The sequence below is a fragment of the Orcinus orca genome, chromosome 16 (assembly GCF_937001465.1).
Source record: "Orcinus orca chromosome 16, mOrcOrc1.1, whole genome shotgun sequence".
NCBI lineage: Eukaryota > Metazoa > Chordata > Mammalia > Artiodactyla > Delphinidae > Orcinus > Orcinus orca.
This window is the reverse complement of record NC_064574.1, coordinates 11,409,250-11,424,318: the sequence shown is the minus strand read 5'-3', so window position 1 is coordinate 11,424,318 and position 15,069 is coordinate 11,409,250. Positions and strand designations below refer to the sequence as shown.

Sequence of the window (15,069 nt, the reverse complement as noted above, 5' to 3'; positions counted from 1 at the left end):
CGCCCCACCTCATGGGACTGTTGTGAGGGTTACATCAGATAATGCTCCTCCCTTTAGTGGGATGTCACGTACGCGGTGGGAACTTGACGGAGAGCAAGGATGCTGGTGGTGGAGGAGAAGGCTGCCTCTTAGTGGAGCTCCCCGAAGATAGAGCCTGAGAGGGGATTGCAGTGCCTGTGATTTATTGAGGGGTGCCCCTGCAAAAATGGGGTGAGGGCAGGAGGATAGGGAAGGAGGATGGAGCAGGGGAAGAACTGAGTAAGGTGGTGGTCTCAGCTTCAGCTGAGCTGCAGCCTGTTCCCACTGGGGATGGGTGAGTGGGGTTCTGGCATGTGAACTGCACAGAACTGGTCCTACTTTGGGGCAAGAGGCTAGACCTTGTGACCCTGTGTCAGCCTCCCGGGGTGGAGATGGGGACTTCCTCGTGCAAGAAGGTAATTTGCTGGATTAGGAGGTAACAGGGAGCTGTTAGAAGCCAATCCTTACTCATCCACAGTAGGGAGGGGTGGGTGCACGCCCGGTAGAGGGTGATCAGGGTGGGCACCATCAGGGCCCTCAGCACTTCTTCATTCCTAAAAGATGGAGGCTTGGTGGTCCTTGCTCTTTCTAGGAAAACTCCTGTGGGATTATGGGATTACAGGGGCAGTGGCTGGCATATTGATGGACTCAGCCCTCCCAGGGGTGTCATCTGCCTGAAGTCGATGTTTCTTCATTTCCAGTGCCCTGATGGTATCAGGTAGTGGAGATGAAAAGGTGTCTCAGCCCTTTGCACTGTCCTTCTCGTCCTTTGCTGTAAATGAAAGCAGGCAGAAACATTGCTCACACAGAGGCCAGAGAGATGCGAGCCTGGGGAAAAAGCACATTACCACAGAGACAGAGAAAAGGATTGCAGTCCCCAGGGAAGTGTGGGACCTTGGCAAGTCATCAGAAGGCTTCCCAGGGGTGTGACTAGAATTATTCTCTGTGCTAGAGGTTGAGCAATTCCAGTCCACGAGATTTGTTGCAATTTGGTTCTGTCCTTGCAGATAAAGTGGATGGGTGTTAGAATTTGACAGATGAAGTCCCCTTGGCTAGGGACATAACCGCAGTGGGCTAGAAGAAAGTGTCTCGGGCTGTAGGGGGTGGGGGAAAGCTCTTGGAATCAGGGGAGATGCAGAACTGAGAGAAGCTGTGTCTCATAAACTAAAGACCTAAAATTGAGCACAGAGCCAGCCACCCTCAAATCAGAGATTAGCCTGGGAGCAGCCTATCCTTGTAATTGGGGCGTGGAGCCCGAGGGGAAGTATCGTGGAGCAAATGTCTGGAATGGGAGTTGTGCATAGACTCATTTTTTTTGTCTACCCATCCATTCATCCTCCACCCACCCACCCACTCATCCACCCATCATCCACCCATCCATCCATCCATTCATCCACCCGTTCACCCATCCATCTTCCATCGATCCACCCACTCACTCACTCCCCACCCACCTACCCACTAATCCATCCATTATCCATCCATGTATCCATCCACCCATCCATCCTTCCATCCATTCTTCACCATTAATAAAAATTTTTTTTGAATAGTTCATACATTCACGTGGAAAAATTCAAATAAAACAAAAGAATAAAAGGTAAGCCCAAGACGGTAGCAACTTGGTTTTCCTCCCTAGAGAGTAACAGTTACCAGTTTCTTTTAGTTCCTTCCAGAAATATTTTGCACGCACACAAATGTATCTGTATGTACAAATGGCAGAAAACTATCCTCTTTACTGTGTGCCTTGGCCTTTTAGCATATCTTAAAGACATAGATGGCAACTGTGCCAGCCTTGGGCAAGTTTGGGGTGTGCCACGAATGTTTCAAGAACCAGGGTGAGTGCAGTTTAGTCGCAGACACACGCTTTGAAAAGTTCTGCCGAGTGGCTTCACAGAAATCAAACATCAGTAAGATCTAATTTTTCACTTTCTGTCTGAGTAGGGACAGCTGGAGTTTCATTCATCTGCAATACTTGGTTTTAAATTGTTTTCTTTCCTGCTTCTCCAATCCGCCAAATAAATTAAGAGGGCATTTTCCATTGATGTTTCTGAGTAACCAGTTTTTCACAACAAAGCTGTTAATAACTTACCTGTTGTTATTCTAACAACGTTCACACCTATTGCTAAAAGAGGGCTCCCTTTATCCACACACATAATTGGGTTTTCATGCCCAATTCTTCATTTTCCCCAACTTTTATTTCAAACCTTTTCAAGTCTATAGAAAAAGTAAAAGAATTGTACAATAACCAGCCTTATGCCCTTCATTTAGACTCACCAGTTGTTGGCATTTGACATTTTTGCCACATTTTTCATTTTTTCCCAAACTATTTGAAATTAGATTGCAGACATTATGATCCTTCATCTCTTAGGAGCCTGCATCTCCTAAGAACTAGGACATTCTCCTACAAAGCCGCAATACCATCATCATGCTCAGACATTTACTAATTGGTATAATAATTTTATCTAATGTAAAATCCATATTCATATTTTCCCAATTACCTTCTTATTGTTCTCTGAAGCAATTTTTTTTTTCTTCCTTGACCCAGTCAAGGACAACTGCATTCAGTTGTCAGGTCTCTTAGGGTTCTTTAATCTAGAATGTTCGCCACATCCCCTCCCCTAGCCTTTGTTCTTTCCACCCCCATGACATTGGCATTTTAAAAGAATCAGCCAGCTGTCTTCTAGAATGTCCAATAACTTGGATTTATCTGATTATTTCCTTATGATTCGATTTAGGATAAACCTTTTTGGCAAATGTCATACACAGGGAATGTTTTTCACTTCCCACTGGTTCCCACTGGGAGGCACATCATGTCAGTTACTATCCATTATTGGTAATGCTACATTGGAGCACTGTTCAAGGTTGTATCTACTAGTAAAGGTACTTCTTTCCTTTTATAATTAACAATTGAGGCCATGTGACAATTCTGTTCCAAACAGCCTTTCCTCTATGGTTTTAGCATCTACTGATTATCCTTGCCTAAATCAATAATCATATTGGCAGTTACAGTCTTCTAGTTTTGTTGTTCTTTGTACATTTATTATCTGGTATTCTTGTGTAAAGAAGCGCTCCATCCACCTGTCCATCCCACTCACCTTTACGTTTCTTATTTTCAGTATTGTTGTGGAATTACAGAGTCTCTCCACTCCCCACAAGATTTGGCCAGTGGGAGTCCCTTCAAGGTGGCTTCTTTGACCTTGGGACATGCCTCCGTCAGTTCTGAGCACTTCCTTACTCTCTGACACAATAAGATGTTGCCCCAGAAATTGAATTAGTCATTTCTCCTTTTAGAAGGGGCATGGTATTTAGAAACCAGGATCTGGGTGCTAGGTGTGCTTTTTTTTTTTTTTTTTTTTTTGTGGTACGCGGGCCTCTCACTGTTGGGGCCTCTCCTGTTGCGGAGCACAGGCTCTGGACGCGCAGGTTCAGCGGCCATGGCTCACGGGCCCAGCCGCTCCGCGGCATGTGGGGTCTTCCCGGACCGGGGCACGAACCCGTGTCCCCTGCATTGGCAGGCGGACTCTCAACCACTGCGCCACCAGGGAAGCCCTAGGTGTGCTTTTTTGATACTGGAGTGTTATTAAGTCTAGATCTTTTGAGTGGAGAGCTAGGATATGTATATATTTATATCATGAGTTCATAGTGATACCACCAATTTTTCCTCATCTCTCCTCATTTCATATTTATATCTTCATTCTCCCACAGTGGGAACCCTAATTTCCAAAAAATTTAATATAGGTACTCATTTAATCTATTAAACAACACACACAGAATACTTTCAGAATTATTGTCCTGTTACCACAAATGTACTAAATCCAGTTCAGAATTTCTTTGCAGTTCTTTTTGTCCCACCTGCTAAGGCTATCCAGTTGGAATGTGTGTCTAAAAGTTACTTGAATCAATTATTTTCTCTGTGGATTACATTATTTATTTGATGTAAGTTAGAGTTATTTCTTTCTGCTTGTATTCAGTTTTAGGGTTTGCTTCTTTCTACCCCTTTTAATTTAATTTACATGGTTCCAAAGCAAAGCTATATGAAAAGTTATACTCAAAGTGATATCCCTCCCATCTCTACCTTTGACCCCATTCTCATCTACACACTATAGCCAATAATTTTCATTAATTTCTGGATTTTTCTTCCCATGCTTTGTTTTGCCAAAACCATCACACATACACACACACACACACACACACACACACACACACACACACACACACTACTGTTTTGCACCTTGCTTTTTTCTCTTGACAGCGTATCCTGGAGATAACTCCATATCAGCTCACAGGCTGATTCTTTTTTTCGTTCAATCACTCTCCCATGGATGGGCATTTAAATTTAGATTATTTTTCATATTTTACTATTACTAATAATGCTGCAATGAATAGTCTTGTGCATATTTTTTCATATTTATGGTGTTATATCTGCAGGATAAATTCCCAACAGGGGGCTTTGGTGGGTCAAAGAGTAAATGCACATGTAAATTTGTTAGATATTGTCCAATTGCCCTTCCTAGTGATTGTACCTTTATGTACTCCTACCAGCAGTATATGAAGTGCCTATTTCCCCCTAGTCTCACCAGCAGAATTTGATGTTAAGCTTTTGAATTTACCAATTTGTTAGAGGAGAGATATCTCAGTGTAGTTTTAATTTGCATTTCTCTTATTTTGAATAAAGTTGAGCATCTTTCTTTATGTTTAAGTCTCATTTATATTTATTTTCTGTGGACTGTTCATGTCCTTTGCCTATTTTTCCAAAAGGCTTTAGGTCCTTTCCTCCCCCCTCTATTTTTTTTTTTTTTTTTTTGCGGTACGCGGGCCTCTCACTGTTGTGGCCTCTCCCGCTGCGGAGCACAGGCTCCGGACGCGCAGGCTCAGCGGCCATGGCTCACGGGCCCAGCCGCTCCGTGGCATGTGGGATCCCCCCGGACCGGGGCACGAACCCGTGTCCCTTGCATCGGCAGGCAGACCCTCAACCACTGTGCCACCAGGGAAGCCTGAGATTTCTCTTTCTTTTGCATGTCTTTATTCAACTAATTATGAAGACTTGATGTTTCCTTCTTCCCAATATTTCTTGAATCTGGTATTTCCTTTCCACAGACCCATGACTAACATCATAGTCACTGTGCCCACACGGCTGTGAGATCCATTCTCCTGGATCCAGGTTTTTTGCTCCTAGGCCAGCCTGAATGATCTTCTTAGACCTCTTAATATCGCTCTGAAAGTTTCAGATGTTCTATTCATTTTTGAAAAAAATGTTTTTTTTCCGTATGTTCTTCAGATTGGATAATTTCTGTTGACCTGTATTCAAGGTGAACAACTCTTTCCTCTGTCATTTCCATTCTGCCATTATACTTGTCCACTGAGTTTTTTATTTCATATACTGTATTTTTCAGTTCTAGAATTTGTTTGGTTTCTTTTTGCATTTTCTTTTCCTGATGCAGTTTCCTATCTTTTTATTTATTATGATCATATTTTCCTTTAAATCTTTGCACAGTTATAGTAGCACTTGTGAATGGGCTACATTTTCCTATTTCTTTGCATGATGAGTAATTTTGTTTTATATCTTAGACATTGTGAGTATTATACCACAGAGACATAAGATTGTTTTACTTTTCCAAAGAGTGTTTGGTTTTTGGAGTTTTTTGTAGGCAGTTAACTTGGTTGAACTAAAATTGTAAAATCTGTCTCTTGATTGGTGGCTAATACCTCAGTTTATTTATTTATTTTTTTTAACCCATACCTAGGCTTCTTGGAGTCTTCCCCATGCTATTCAGGGATTAGACAGAGATTTGGGCAAAGTTTATACACAGAATTTTGGGGCCTTTCCTCTCTGTAGCTCTCCCTTTTAGGATTCCCCACATTCCTCACTTTCCAGTGGCTGTAGTTGCTTTGAACTCTGCCTTCCAGTTATTCAGGCCAGAAGGATTGTGGTTTTTCTATCAGAGTTTTACCTTCCCACGTAGCACTGACTGTGGCCTGACCTTAGGCTAAAAAACATAAAAAGTCAGGAAACCTACTTCCTGCCATTTCTTTCTTCCAATGTCACCTCCTCTCTAAAATCTGCCTGCGTTGGCTGACTTCCCAGTGCCTTCATGTAGTTGTGTCCTCTGCCCCCTGAATTGTTGTTATTTGTGGGAGAGTAAGTCCAATAGGAGCTGACTCGACAAGAAGCAGAACTCTGATTAATTTTTTGAAAACATTTTCATCTTTTCCCTCTTTGTCAAGAACTGGCTCCTCTTTTACTTGTCATATGTTATAGGTCAGGATGCACATGGCTAACACTTCAAACTACTTGCAGTTCAAGTTGTCTGTTCCTCTATCCATGATGCCTTTACTGTGGGGATGAATCCACCCACAGAGTCTTTATTTAACCATGGAGAATGAAAATATCAATGCGCTATTTGAAAATAAAGGTAATATTTAGAAGAATAACAAGCATGTCTAATTATTTCTAATGATTAGTATTTATACTTACTCAGTGGAGGATGTAATTAAGAGCATGTTCTAAAGGAATACAAACTCGTCAATACAGTTTAGTATCATCTTATCATCTTGCATTCTTTATTACCCATGATTGCTAAAATTAATTCTGGTTTTTCTTATTTTGCTTAAAGAAGTACCCTTTTACCTACCTATACCCTAGCTTTAGGCTTGCTCACAGGTTTCCTAGCAACTGGGCTAATGAATGCAGTAAATTTTTTTTTTTGTATTCCAGTATACTATGCTATTTTTAAATACCAAAATACTGCCTTTAAAAAATGTAATACCGTTATTTTGGTATTTTAGGAAATCTGAAAGCTGAATCATTTACATCTTGAGATTTTAAGAGAGTTTTATGCTGCATTGAATGTTCTAATTGAACAAAAGATCACTTGTTTAGAAAACATCTTTCTCATCTCCCTTATCCTCAAGAGAAGGAAAAAAATATATGTATTTGACAAAGCAAAGCATGTGTTACAAAGATACTACTAATAAAAATTCTCCATGTAAGTGGGATGTGAACGTGATAGCTTCAAAACTGATACAGGGCACTCTGCAGCAACAGCTGAATCAAATGATTCTGTAACTGTGTATGAAGAAATGAAAGAACTTGAAGGTGAGCTGGTAAAACAATTTCCTTAAAACAAAATTCCAGGCTCCTATCAATAAAAATTATACTCGCGGGCTTCTCTGGTGGCGCAGTGGTTGGGAGTCCGCCTGCCGATGCAGGGGACACGGGTTCGTGCCCCGGTATGGGAAGATCCCACATGCCGCGGAGCGGCTGGGCCCGTGGGCCATGGCCGCGGGGCCTGCGCGTCCGGAGCCTGTGCTTCGCGGCGGGAGAGGCCACAGCATTGAGAGGCCCGCGTACCGCAAAAAAAAAAAAAAAAAAAAAAAAAAATTATACTCTCTGTGAAGAAATCAGTTATTCCAAAGGATCTCAAAGATATTTGAATATGAAAGTGTCAGAGGGAAATATTTGGATTAGCTAACTGTTTCCTCTCCATTCCTCTGAGTAGATGTTTTTAACACCTTGAAAATTTTTCACAAGAAGATGCTCGGGACTTAACTGTGACATCATTGATACACACTTTTATTTTTTATTTTATTTTATTTTTGCGGTACGCGGGCCTCTCACTGCTGTGGCCTCTCCCGTTGCGGAGCACAGGCTCCGGACGCGCAGGCTCAGCGGCCATGGCTCACGGGCCCAGCCGCTCCGCGGCATGTGGGATCTTCCCGGACCGGGGCACGAACCCGTGTCCCCTGCATCGGCAGGTGGACTCAGCCACTGCGCCACCAGAGAAGCCCCTCACACTTTTACTTTTTAATGATTGCATTTAAAGAATCATAATATTTTATTTTAACTTTTCCCAGTTACTAAAAATTCCTTTTAATTTTTTTCAATGTTGACTATGTTATTTTTGTTATATTTTATTAAATTGTATCTGCTAATAATTTGTATTAAAGTATAATATGTATGGCTTATATTTTCTGTGCTCATTGTAGTGCTTAACATTTTGTAATGTTTATACAGTTATGTCTTCAAATTATAGTGGATGATTCGTTTCGGTGGTTTAAAATAATTTTATTAATTCCAAACACTTTTTGATAAAATAGCCGTATTAAATACAAAATGCAGGTATAGTCATTTTCTGTTGGTACCTGTACTCATTTATCTGGCCACTAGTAGTATTATATCTGCTGTTAAATTCCTAATAGAATATATTTATCTGCACTCAATCCCAGGAAGGCAGGCTGGCAGAGGACGAAGTGCTCAGATCACTGTCATAAGAGGCCGTCTGGTGAATGAGAAAGAATGGATTCAGGTGTTAGACAGAATGCAACCTCACGTTTACATCCCAGATAAGGAGTTCACTCCTCTGAGGCTCAGTTTCCCTGTCTGTAAAGTGAGGATTGATTTTTGTCTACCTTGTGGGGTTACTGAGATTATTAAACGAGCATGTGTGCTAACATGGCTGTCTCCTCAGAGACGCTGACCTTGTTTGGGTCTTCTCCTCTCCCTCCTTCCCTGCAAGAGACTTTTTCTCTGCTAGAAGTTACCTGGCAACAGACAAGGAGTCTGGCGCCATTGCTAGAGTTGGGGTGTCACAAGTTTGATGACACGCGGCTCCACTGGGGTCTTTGACAGCCCAGAGTGAGCTCACTACAGTGGGGTCAGGGGCGGTGAGAGTGACAGAGGAAAATGTAGTAAGGAATCTAGAGTCAGAAAGCAACTACCCAGATTCACATTTAATGTTAATTTTCTCCTTTGAATGCATCTCAACTGGAAGCGTAAATTGAAACGGTGGGAACTGCAATGTGGGAGCCTCTTCATTTGTTTTTGGAAGTGCTATGAGGCTACCCGGAAGGAACCAATGGGGCTGTGAGCAGGTATTTGTTTTGAAGGGCATTTCTGCGGAGTGGTAGGGAGGGGTGGAGAAGGGGGCATTTCGGCTGTTCCTTTGGAACTGAGTTGGACCTTGCAAGTGGCTTCGGGAAACCTCCAGTTGACTATTTTCCAGTGATACATAACACACTGTACCATCTCTTTCCTTGCTAAATAATTCAGAGGTCAGCAAGCTCAGCGCCAAGAAGGCGAGTATGTGGGTGTCATTGTTTGCAGTGATTCCAAGTTTATCCGATTTTTGCAAACCTTGGTCTGTTTATCTGATTCCATGACATAAATCTAATTGGTTTGAAATTTTCAGCTGACAAACCCTGTCTTGTTCAGATGCCACCCAGGCTGTGATGAGCTCTCTCTACAACGTGCCATGCATCACTTCACCAAGTCCGTTTTTAAAATACTGGTGACATTGTTTATTTCATTAAAGCTTTGTGCCTGGGCTGGTTAAACAGACTCATCCACAGAATGGAGACGTGGATTACGAAGCTTTAACCCCCCTCCCTCATGTCAAGTACATTTGTTCCACTCTGTTGTGAACAGGAACTCTCTCCCCAACCACAAGCACAATACTGGGCACATTGTAGGGCTGGTGAATCTACTTTTAGTCAAGATGCCTGAAAGGCTGATCATATCCAAATGTTACGGATGATTTTCATGGACATTCTGTCCATTCGTTCAAATCAAGACTCAATTCAATCGATATATATTACCCAGCCTTAGGATGGCTACTGTCCCTGCCCCCCAGCAGTGGTCCACTGGTCAAGTGATGTTGGTCCACCCTTTTGAATGGACCAATTGTCTCCTAGGACTTGGACTGAGCATCCCTCACTCTCCAGCGAGGCACTTTCCTTGGCACTAGGATCCCAGAAGCTGGAACCGGAAGGGATCTAGATGGTCTGCTAAGTTGGTGGTTCATGATCTCTTTTGGGGTACAGGTCCCTTTGAGAACTTGATGAAAATCCTCTTCCCAGAAAAATGCACATGTGCCTGTATTTACCTTTCATTCCAAAATACATACTGAGCCCCTGCAGTGCCCCCCACACACCCTGTTCCAAATGCTGAGATACAGCAGAGAAGAAAGTGAGAAAAAGCCCTGAACTTACCTTCTAGGTTTAGGCGTGGGAAGGATAGACAAAAGTAGTAATTAATAAACAAATATATTGTATCCTAGAGTGTGATAAACGCCAAGGAGCAACGTATAGCCTGTGAGAATGGCAGACACGTCGCTGGAGGAGGGCGGAGACGGTACCACGTTCTGCTGGCTCCATGGACTGACTTACCCAGAGCCCGACTGACAGATACTGACTGGAAGCCGGGCCACTGTCTGCAGGTCAGGACGGCGCATTAAAACCTGGCCAGAGGGGGGTGGAACGGATATGTCACAGTGACCGTGGGACTCTCTGCGCCTAAAGACTTCCTGGCGAGGGAGGGCAGGCCTGGGGAGAAGTGGGCAGTGCCTTAGGAGTGTCGAGTCCACCCTGGCATCTATATGCTGTGGGGTCTATACCTGCTCTCTGTCTTTCTCCTCCTCTTTCTCTGGCTAATGCTTATTCATTCTTTACATCCTAGTTTAAACAGCACATCCCTGGGGTGGGGTGGGGGGTTGCTGTTCCCCACACTAGGCTGAGACCGTCCTCCCAGGCTCGCTCAGCATCCTGCACTTTTCTGTCATCACCATGTACCTCGGCAACTTTCTGGCACTCCCGTGTTTTCTGCTTGACTCCAGCAGCTGGACCGTGGCTTCGTGGCCCAGGGGCTGGTCTTGTTCTCTGACCTCAGGGTCTTGCTCGGTGCCTGGAACACGTCAGGGCCTCAGTACATCTCGAGAGAAGGAAAGAGTGACTATTCACAAAGCACAACAGAAATGCAGGGAAGGTGGCTGACTCTGGGGAGGTGCCGGGGAGCGCCAGGCGGGGAGTTGATGTCAGTTACGTACCGAAGGATGAGGAAGCATTTTCCAGATGGAGAACGAGGGTGGGCCTTTCAGGGAGAGAGAAGAGCAGGTGCGAATGCACGAAGGTGTGGAACTGCACAGTGTGCTTGCAGAGTGATTTGTGTAGCAAGTCTGGGGAAGGACGTCAGGGGACGGGGCAGGGGGTGGGGTCAATGAATCCAAAGTGGTTGGCAGAGATCAGAGTCCAAAGGACCTTGTGAGCTGTGTTTGGTTGTGGGCTTTACCCTGGGTCACTGGAAGCTACTGGATGTTTGTAAGCCCATGGATGAGATGGTGAAATTTGTGTTGTAGAAAGATGACTGGGGGTGGTGGACTGGGGGAGGCTGGACTGGAAGGGTACTAATGCTCACTGTGATACATCTGGAAGCTAATTCCTGTCCTTTCCCCCAACTCCTGGGACAGGAAGCTGGATGATGGGCACCCACCATTATACCAGCCCTCTCTCCATCATGAGGGGTGTCGTGAGGAAGGGGAGCCAGGGTCGTCATGGACCAGTGAAAGGGCTTCCCCATCCCCCCGGCTGCCATCTAAGTGGCTGGAAGGGGACTTATTTGGGGAAATCTTCCCTACTCCCAGCAGATGCGGGGGCTGACCAAGGCTCTGCTCCCCTGTCTGGCTTCCAAGACAGCTTGAGCCAGGTCAGGAGAGGTCTGCATGGATCCAGGAAGGGCAATCAGTGGGGCTGATTAAGCATTCAGAATGGGTTGGGCCTCCTCGGGGAATCAACTGCTAGTTTCGGTACCTATGGAATCCGTAGGAAGCAGCTGCCTGGCCACTCGTGCCTGGAGATCAGGCTTTCAAGTAGAGCCAAACTTGCAGGTGGACAAAGGCTTGGACCCACCGTCTCTTGAGGGTCTGTTATGTGCCAGGTGTTGTTTCATTTCGTCCTCATGCACCCCTCCCCGGGACGTATTGCAACTCCAGTTTTCCAAAGAAGAACCGAGGCATGGAGAGGTTAAGGACCTTGCCTGAGGTCACACCGCAGGTTCCTAGTGCAACAGGCAGAGCCTGTACTGGTTCTCCTGGACCAGCTGCAAACTCTTCTGATTTTGTCCCGATGTGTTATCATCGCTCAGCCTGGTCCCTCTGCGAGTGAAACAGCCAGTGCTTATTAAACACCCTCACAGTTCCAGGCACTCTGCATTGTGTTACTTTGAATCCTTGCAACAGTTCATTTGAGGTGAAGGTATTTATCCCCATTTCACAAAGAGCTGAGGCTCCAGGAGCTTTGTCGAGGTCACACGGCTGGTAAGCAGTGAAAGCAGGTTTGAACCCAGGTGGCCTGACTGATCTCAGGGTGGGGGAGAGGGAGTGAGAAGGGTGTGGCAGCTTGAAGCAGGCCCCCAGTCCTCGTCTTCGTTGAAGAAAGAATTCAGCAAAGAGACGGAGCTTGTGAAGCAGATGAAGTGTTTATTAGAAGCAAAGAACACACGGGCGAACTTGGGGAGTGAGTTACGCCCAATGAGGGTGGCTGAGATCGTTTATATGTGGGCAGTCTTCCGGGTTGTCTCTGGCCAATCATCTTGCTTGTGCCCATATTTGGCCTGACTCAGGATCCTTCCTGGTGAGTGCACGGCATTCCTCAGTCAAGATGGATTCTGGGAGGTTGGCAGGACACGTTATGGGTTGGCAATTTGTCCTTCCTTTGGCCCCTCCCTAGGCTGAGGACCTTCTCTGCACATGGGTCTGCTGGAAAGTCCCCTTGACCACAAGAATGAGAAAAATGTGGTCGCTTTGTCTTCCACCCAATCGGGGCTCTGCTCCTGCTGGTCTCTTATCTCAAGGTGTCAGCAGGAGACTGGTTGCAGCTGTTCAGCCTGGGGCCCATCTATCTCCAACCTCAGGACCTCAGCGTGGGAGCCTGTCTCACTTCCTCTTTCTCCCTCTATTGCTCTCTCTGCAGACAGCACTTCTTCCCATCTAAGTCCTTCCGCAGCCCTCTCTTCCTCCCCGTTCCTCCCAAGCAGAATCTCCACCCTGGCACTTCTGCTCAGACCTGTCTGTTAAGGAGCATAGAAAGTGAGCATGCGTGTGTTAAAGTGAGTTAGCAGGTTGTTTAAGCAGAAGTCTCTAGACGGCAGTGTGAGATGCCTTGACAGAGTCAATTACCGAAGCCCCAGGGAAGGGCTGTTTAGCATCTTGAAAGAATTAACCAACCAGTGCATAACATTGCAAATGAACCGCCTCTTAATTATATCCGTGTTTCCATTACACACCCCGTTGGGCTCCAGCCCCAGGCATCCGTGGCCCCAGGTTTATTAAATCCCCTTGGCCACAGCCAACTTCTCAGGGAGGACAGCGACACTGCACATGTGGGAACAGCTACTCTGCTTGAACTATCAACTTAAATGTCATGTCTTTGCTTGTGGACATGTCTGCCAGAAATACAGGAAAAGAGCGAAGCTGTTTCAACAGGCTCCAGCCTTTCTGTGCTCCCGGGGAGCTGTCTTCTGCCGGATTCAATTCAGTTCCGTAACAGTAGCTACCTTTGCTGGCATATCTCCTGTGTGCCAGGCACTTTCTGTAACTCTCACCTGCACGGTAGGTGTTGTTATCTCCCATTTTACAGGCAGGGAAACTGAGGCTTGAAGGTCATGGGGACTTGCCCAAGGTCATGTATTTGGTCAATTGCAACCAGGGTCTACCTGGTATCTGAGTCTGTGCGTCAGATCATGCCACCCACTGCCCCTGAGTCAACCCAACGTGTGTTTCAAATAACTCAGTTCTTGTCTGTGGTGTCCATACCTCTTACCACGTAGTTAGAGTTTGTCTCAAACCCTATTTTGCAGTGGCAGTTTGGTGCTTGGCCCCAGGTTTCTGAGAAGTTTCTAGAGGCGTTCATTTCTGTTGTGTTGGGTTGGGTTCTGGCCTTTCTGGCCAACTCTCTCAGCTGCCCCTTATTACACATGGTGCCGATTCGGGGTTGACTCAGAAGGAACAGTCAGTCTTTCTGCCCACTTCCCACAGAATAACCCCACTCCCACCAGGCATTTTTACATGAATTGCAAAATTCGGGGTTGACTCGAAGAGAAAGGTGCATTTGTTTTTCTGGGTTTTTTGGTTTTTGTTTTCGTTTTTTGGCCTGCCGTGCAGCATATGGGAGCTTAGCTCCCGGATGAGGGATTGAACTCAGGCCCCTGGCAGTGGAAGCTCAGGGTCCTAACCACTGGACCGCCAGGGAATTCCCTAAGAGAAAGGTGCTTTTGTTATCCCCATTTTATAGATGAGGAAATTGAGGCTTAGGTTAATTTGCCCCAAATTTTTCTGCAGGTAAGTGTAGACCCAGGGCTTGAACCTGGGGCTGCCTGGCTCCAGCATTCCGATTCTTAACCTCTAGACTGGGAAAGTATCGTCACACACTTGATTCCTCTGTGTATGTTCCAAGTCCTCACTGAACGCTGACTTCACTTTCCAAAGGTGGGGTCTTGTAGTGGTCTTTGGTGTCTGATATGGTGCAATGCATCCAGAAGGCATTTAATAAGTGCTGGACGGATGAATGACTAAACAAAATACGGTTGTTTGAGGCATAAGTTGTCTACTCAGATCTGCCTTGGAGAGAAAATGCTACCTAAAAGGGGATAGTTTGTGGCTCTTTTCTAGAAACCAGCCATTTGCACACCTCTCCCTGGGAGGCAGTGGATTGCAAAGCTGAGCCACCCTTTGGTCTGGTTTCATCAACATTTCCTTGTCTTTTAATTTGTGCTAAGAGGGCATGAAAAGAAATAAACAGAGCGATGTGTGGGGGGGGACTTCTTCTTGGCTCCCATGGTGGGGTAGGCATATAAGACGGACTGAGTGCTCTGCCGTCCTCTCAAAGTTCACGCTGTTTTTACTCCAAAGTTGTTTTCCCACATGTTTTATCGTGCTCTCTGGAAAATCAATTTTTTCTTCTCAAGACCACAGAAGAATCTCTGTGTTTCAAAACACATTTGTGCCCTTAAAACTAACATATTCAGTCTTACTGCCTCTGGTTTCTGTAAGCAGGCCCATTCCATGCTATTTTTAGGGTCATTTCCAGAAAAATAATTTCCTTTTCACTGTGGACTCTGTCAAGCTGAGTGGAGTTATTTTCTTTGTGAAGTTGGATGAGTAAATCCAGTCCTAAAAGATGGGGATTTAAAACATTTCCTGCAGAGATGGGGCTCGTCGCTGTGTTTATCTTATGGATTAAAATAAAAAGAAGCTACCAGAAGGTCAGCATGTCCATTGTGCTTTG

At 45.2% G+C, this 15,069-nt stretch overlaps 1 long non-coding RNA gene across 2 annotated transcripts in view; it reads left to right on the top strand.

Moving 5' to 3' along the window:
• The window catches only part of LOC117197790 (uncharacterized), a 79,479-nt gene that overhangs the window by 37,204 nt on the left and 27,206 nt on the right, over positions 1-15,069 (top strand). For both annotated transcript variants that reach the window (XR_007472431.1, XR_007472432.1), the window contains exon 3: positions 10,071-10,229. This is a non-coding gene — a long non-coding RNA (uncharacterized LOC117197790). The remainder of the gene's footprint in view (positions 1-10,070; positions 10,230-15,069) is intronic.